The sequence below is a fragment of the Berghia stephanieae genome, chromosome 3 (genome assembly GCF_034508935.2).
Source record: "Berghia stephanieae isolate SIO BIC M18660-M18661 chromosome 3, UCSD_Bste_1.3, whole genome shotgun sequence".
In the NCBI taxonomy this organism is placed as follows: Eukaryota; Metazoa; Mollusca; class Gastropoda; order Nudibranchia; family Aeolidiidae; genus Berghia; species Berghia stephanieae.
In genome coordinates this window covers 37950726-37957909 of record NC_088362.1, presented here as the reverse complement: position 1 = coordinate 37957909, position 7184 = coordinate 37950726, and positions in this window count along the sequence as shown.

Here is a 7184-nt window from a genome sequence, read left to right as displayed (position 1 = left end):
TTGATGTTCATACTGAAACAGTCGTCGAGCACAACGCCACGGTTTTCGATGACATACTGATGTGACAATCACCAACAAATATTGATGATAATATTGTCTTTTTAATATTTGACGGAGTGCCGCAAAGCATGATCTCCGGTTTGTAATCATCAAGTTTTAATTTATGCTCCTGCCTCCAATGCCAAATAGACGAGCAGCATTGCACAATATCAGATGAAGCCGTATGTATGCCCGATGGCATAGCGGATTTGCACAATTGCGTATCATTGGCATACATATTATGGTAATTTACATCATGTGCTGAAAGGACTCGCCCAAGTCTGTGGCATTGTATACAGGACGTAAAGTACAGGACCGAGTACCGAGCCTTGAGGAACTCTTAACTTCAGTGGTAAGGGGTCTGACTGTTTGCAATTAACTAAAACAGAATGGGTTCTACCAGAAAGATACGATGCAAACCATCGCAGTACAATATCTTTAATACCATAATATATATTAGAAAGGCTCTGGATTAAAATTAAGTGGTCGATAGTGTCAAACGCAGCTGACATGTCGAGCAGTGCAAGAATTGACACTTCGCCATTGTCACACGATATCAGCAAGTCGGTGATAATTTTCAAAAGCGCCGTCTCTGTACAGTGTCTTTCCCTGTACGCAGATTGGTATTTTTCGATCAGTTTATTGGCCAAAAGGTGGTCTTTCAGTTGTTTCAAGACACTTTTTCGAGAATCTTAGAGATGAAGGAAAGATTGAATAAGAGCTAACCTCCCTAAATTTGTGGAAAGTCGGTCCTTCAAAAGGCATGACGTCACACTCAATGGCGATGTCACCCTGACCCGAATCAAGCTCAGTTCTAATTTTCAATACTTTTCCATCAAAATACTGTGCAAAAGACTCTGGTAAATCACATAATGGGATATTGGATTGTAATAAATTTGATTTTGATTTTCCTCTGATTTCAGCAATAAAATTAAAAAGAATCCTTGAATTTGGACACTCTTCAATTCTTTTCTTATAGTAGGTGCTTTTCTCATCGCTGATGATATTTTTCACTTCCTCCGTACACCGCTTCAGTGCCGCTCGATCTTCTGGATGTTTTGTATGGAGCCATATGCGTTCAGCCGCACGACGTTGTCGTTTGGCTTTCTTGACGATGTCGGAAATCCAAGGCGCAGGAGGACGATCTGTGACCGTTCTAGTATGCAAGGTTCCGTGTTTCTCCAGAACCGTCGATAGGGTGTTGTTGAGGACGGCCGAAACATTCGCATCATTATCTTTTGAAGTCAACTTGTCCTTGATATCTTCGTTGAATCTCTCGATATTGCGGGATGTGACTTCTATTTTGTCTCTCTTTGGCGTAGGCACATCGATGTTGAATGTGATGGTAAAATGGTCCGAAACGCACTGGTATGTAACTTTCAGGTTGATGACTTCTACTCCAGATGTTACGAGCCAGTCGATGATATGGCCTTTTTCGTGCGTCGGTGTTTGGATGTGTTGAATAAGACTGTGGTGATCTAAAATTGCCCTTGTAGTAGCAGAGTGGTGATCGCTTGTAGAGTCGTAGTGGATATTAAAATCACCCATGATCACGAAACGTTTGGAGTACTCAGTCGATGACTCAATCAGACTTTCAAAGTTCTGAACAAAATCTCGATGAGTCGAGAAATTCTGCGCCGATGGTGGTGGACGGTATAAACAAAAGAATACAGTGTTCAGAGTTATTAATTTGAGACACTCGAATGATGGCACGTTGTAACGTTTTCAAATTTTAGTTTTAAATGGTCTTTATAAATAATGTAGATACCGCCTCATGGACCAGTGGACCGTGGATGTGAAATTATTTTGTAATGAGCAGGTTTTAATTCATTCAAAATGACCTCGTCTCCGTTTTCGGTAAGCCATGTTTCCGTTATAAAAACAATGTCACTATTGGCGTCGATAATCATATCATTAATGAGGGCCGCTTTGTTTTTAACTGATCGTGGATTAAAGTACATAATGCTGGCACCATAAGATTTTGAAAATCGTTCACCACAAATCAAGTCAGAGCATTGTATGGTCGTAAGTGTTTGTGGGGGGCGAAAGGTGGGGCGCCGTGATTGTCGATGACCGATGATGGTTTTTATGGAGCGTTGTTTATGACTTCCACCTCTACATTTTTGTGTCTTGGTATCACAGTAAAATTGAACAATGATCCCGGACAGATGGAGTTCATAAACGGGGGACCGCAATCCATCTAAGAGAAGGACACTCCGAACAAAAACCCGGACAGATCGAGTTCGCTAACAGGGGACCGCAATCGATCTAGGAGAAGGACACTCTGAAGCAAAACCGCCACTGCCTTGTGGACAGACCTTGGATGGTCAAAGGCTAAGGAAGCAAATCCTGAAAAACAGCACGCCGAAGACAGAGCAGCGGGGCCGGAAGGCGCAAATATCACAGGAAACTGGAAACTGCCACTGCATGCTTAAATCCCAATATGACACGTCACAATAATCAAATCCGATGTGGTGCGAAGCCCGTGGAATCCCGCCGGACGGGCCTAGTGCCGGGCCTCAATGGCCCACCCAAGCGATCTGTTGGTACCTTGACTTCATCTTGCGGAACCAGGGGAGAAGGATCAAGGTTACATGCGACTGGAACACCAAACACAATTAAAATCCTCCAATGGAATGCTGAGGGCGTTGCGAAGAAGAAAATAGCCCTTGAAAAGAGACTCAAAGAGCAGGACATCAAAATTGCCTGCATTCAAGAAACTCACCTCACGGACAACATGAGATTTGCCATCAGAGGGTACCAGGTAATAAGGCATGATAGAAAGGATCACAAAGGAGGCGTGATGACATTAGTAAAAAACGACTACCCCACCGCAGGCATAAAAATTGATACACAAGAGCAATCAGAAATACAGCAAATTAAAGTATGTATCGGAAAGAAAGAACTCCTGATTTTTAACTGCTATTGCCCAACAAACAAAGAGCTTCATTTAGACAAGAAAAAATCCAGGAAGAAAGATGTCTGGTACTAGGGGACTTTAACAGTCACTCTCAAAGCTGGGGATATGGAGATATGGACAAACGTGGTGAAACAGTAGAAAACTGGCAAATTGAAACAAAACTTCAACTATTGTATGACGATGAAGATGAGGACACATATTTCTCAAGAGCGTGGAAAACCACATCTACCCCAGATCTTACGTTTGCCACAGATGATATAGCAAAGACGATAAATAGAACAGTACAGCCCCAACTTGGTGGTAGCGACCATAGGCCAATCATCACAAACCTCTATCATCAAAATGAAAACAAAACACAAACTATCCCAAGATGGAACTATAAAAGAGCAAAATGGGAAAGCTTTGAACAACTTACAGACAGCCACTGCAAAAACATAAACTGTAAAACCAAGAATGTCAACAAAAGTGCAAAAGAACTGACAAAGGCCATCCTAAAAGCAGCAAAAGAAAGTATCCCAAGGGGAGCAAGAAAAAATTATATACCACTCTGGACAAACGATCTTAATCAGTTAAGTAATGAAATATTGGAAACAAGAGAAAAGGCTGAAGCAGACCCCTGTGATGACAATATTGCAGCGTATAAAGAGGCTGAACTACCTTTAAAAAAGAAATGGCAACGACATCCAAAATGGCATGGAAAGAAAAAACGCATAGCCTTAACTTCGAAAAAGATGGAAATAACTTTGGAAACTTACAAAAGCCCTAAATAGAGAACCGAATCACTACGCCCCTCCCGCTTTGGAAAAAGAAGAACTTGTCAGTCCACAACAAGCTGCAGACCTATTCATGGAGCAGTTCAAAAAAATTTGTGACAACACAATAGAAAAAGAACTGAAGAAAAGAGTTTAAAAAGAATGCAGAAAACAAAAAAAGGAACTCAAGGAAGCCATAGATGAAGTAATGACAAAGAAGCTAACTATGGAAGAACTAGAAAGCTCTCTCAAAGTGTTAAAAACAAAGAAATCGCCAGGCCCAGACAAAGTAACAAATGAGATGCTTATCCATCTTGGAAAGACAGCGAAAAAGAAGCTATTACAACTCTACAACAGCACTTGGAAAACTGGTAAAATACCAGATATATGGAAAAAGGCTTTTATTGTCCCAATTAAGAAAGAAGGAAAACAAGCAAATGAAACCGCAAATTACCGACCTATAAGTCTTACAAGCTGCATGTGCAAGCTGGTAGAAAGAATTATCAACTCCAGACTGATGTGGTATCTTGAAAACTATAATGTGCTTATAAATGAACAAGCTGGTTTCAGAAGACACAGGAGTACTGAAAATCAAGTAACCTACATATCCCAAGAAATAGAAGACTCGTTTCAGGATGGAAAGAAAAAAATTGTGGTATGGGTGGACTTTGAAAAAGCATTCGACAAAGTGTGGAAAAAAGGTCTGGTATATAAACTACAAAAATCAAAAGTATCCCATAACATGCTCAACTGGATACAAAACTACCTAAAAACAAGAAAGGCAAGAGTAACAACACAAGGTCACAAATAGAAGAAGCAAAACTAAAACATGGAGTCCCACAAGGTGGAGTACTATCACCTACACTATTTCTTCTCTATGTAAATGATATAAGAGAAACACTATGTCGAGGAGTGAAAATGTCGATGTACGCAGATGACCTAGCTCTGATTAGCTCTGACCAAAACTTAATCAAGGCACAACACAGGATGCAAATCACACTGGATAATATCAAAGAATGGACTGACAACTGGGCGATGAAAATAAATGCAGTGAAGACAAAGTTCACAATATTTAGCCTCTCCCCAAAAGATGAAAAAGCAAAGCTACATATTGAAGACCATGAATTGGAAAAAGACAACGCACCAAAATACCTAGGAGTCCATTTTGACCCAAGACTAACATGGAAAAATCAAATCAGCAACAGTCAGAAAGTTGGGGTAAAGCGAATACAACTCTTGAAAAAACTAGCTGGAACAACTTGGGGAGCTAGCTCCGATATACTGAAACAAACTTACACAGGATATGTGAGACCAGCGCTAGAATACGGGATATCTGCATGGGGAAACTGTTCCAAAACTCAAATGGAAAAACTGGACAAAGTGCAAAACAGCAACATGAGGATAATAAGTGGAGGAATGAAATCGACACCGATACATGCAATGGAAACCATAACAGGACTTACATCTCTATCAGAAAGAAGGGAATCAAAAATTTTGAAAAAATACACAAACGTGAAAACAATGACAGATCAGCCTCTTCACGCCAGAGCGCAACAAAAGAAAACTAGGCGGCTGAAAAGATCACACTTTATTGAAAGAGCCCAGCAAATTGAAAAAAGATCACGAACTTGACGAAATAATGACCCAAAAATGCAAAACAAATATCAGAGTACCAATTTGGAAAAGGCAAAATCACTTGAAAATCAAGACTTCCGTTGGTGACATTTCAACAAAACAAAAACACGGCGAAGAAATCAAGAAGTCTGTACAGAAGTGCATAGATCAAAACTACCCTGAAAAAAAATGGACAAGAATCTATACCGATGGTTCATGCAATAAAGAACACACGTGCGGGGGCCTGAGTGTGCACATCGAGTACACAAATGGTCAACAAAAGGAGATCAGCAAACCGACTGGTACTCGCACTTCAATCTACAAGTCAGAGGCAGATGCAATCCATGAAGCTGTTAAGCAAATCCTCTCAGACAATAAATGAAAAACCAAGACACATAGTGATTTTAACAGATGCTAAGAAAATTCTGGAGGATATAATGATGTCCTTTGCGGATGATATAGACGCCTTGGTGGAAGACCTCATGAAGCTAAGCAAGTTTACCAACATTGTACTGCAGTGGATTCCAGGACACTGTGGGGTACTTGGAAATCTGATCGCTGACCAACTGGAAAAGGCAGGCAGTCGCATGCAGCAACCCTCCCCAACGTACTCAACAGGAGAAATTAACAAAATGGCCAAATTTATCCAGTCTCAGAGATGGAGAGAGAAGCACCCAGAATACAACATGAAAGACCCAATCAAGCTGCTCGACAGAAAGGAACAGGTCATCATCTTCAGACTGAGAACTGGACACAACCAGTTAAAGGAACATATGTGGAGGATGTCCAGAGCAGGTGCCTCTGGACAATGTGACTGCGGACTTGAAAATGAAAATGGACATCATGTCCTAATGGAATGTCCAATATACAACCAGTTGAGAAGGAACTTTTGGCCTGACCCAACCCCATACTCAAAGAAGCTGTACGGCAATGAGGACGAGCTCAGGACCACTGTGGGCTTCATTCACCAGGCCGGACTGACTATGTGACGTGACGAGAACGAAGAAGAAGAAGAAGAAGAAGAACAGTGATAATTGAACTCAACACTGCATGTAAAAATATTGTATACAATAGAATGTGTCAAATAAGTCTCCAGTTTGATTGTTGTTTTCTTTCTTCGCTTGGGTAAAATTCACTCATTGTCGAGAGTGGGACATTCGTCAAAAACATTGTTGTTGTTAATGTAGTGACAATGGTGTTTTGACTTGTTGACTAAAATTCAATGGGACTCCAAAAAGTTAAAATGATCGAAAATCTTGTGAAAACCAGTCGAGGTAAATCCGTAAAAATTATATATGAATATGCAGTAAAACTCACGAATAACCTTGTGGAGAACATTGTGCTATTTGAGTCAATAAAAAAATTTATACGGGCACAACTCTACTGAAAGATTTGAAAAATAGAAATGTATTTTTTACAGATAGATAAACAGATAACTTGATTTCCTTTTATAATTTAAAGTCAGTTTGAAAGGTCGTTGAGTCACACAGATATAATAAAATACGTACCGACGACACCAACACTCTCAAAAACAACCAATTTCGTCACTGTAAAAAGTTGTCAGTTTGGTGTTTTTACGACAGGAAGAACAACCAAAAGTTGAAAGATGGATTTTGGCCATTGTTTTGATTTTTTATTTTCAGCCACCATTTTGATTTGTAAAGTATTGAAAGGTAATGCAAAGTAGTCCGAGGGTCTTTTTTCTATTAGGGTTAGCTCGAGATCGAAGGTTTTTTTTCTATTAGGGTTAGTCATAAGTGCTAGGGTGTTTGTTTTTTCATACGTTAAGTAAAGGGGAGACATTCCGAAAGCTCCTACATCCCCAGTATTCTTTCAATGTGTATTTTCTACGTTGATCT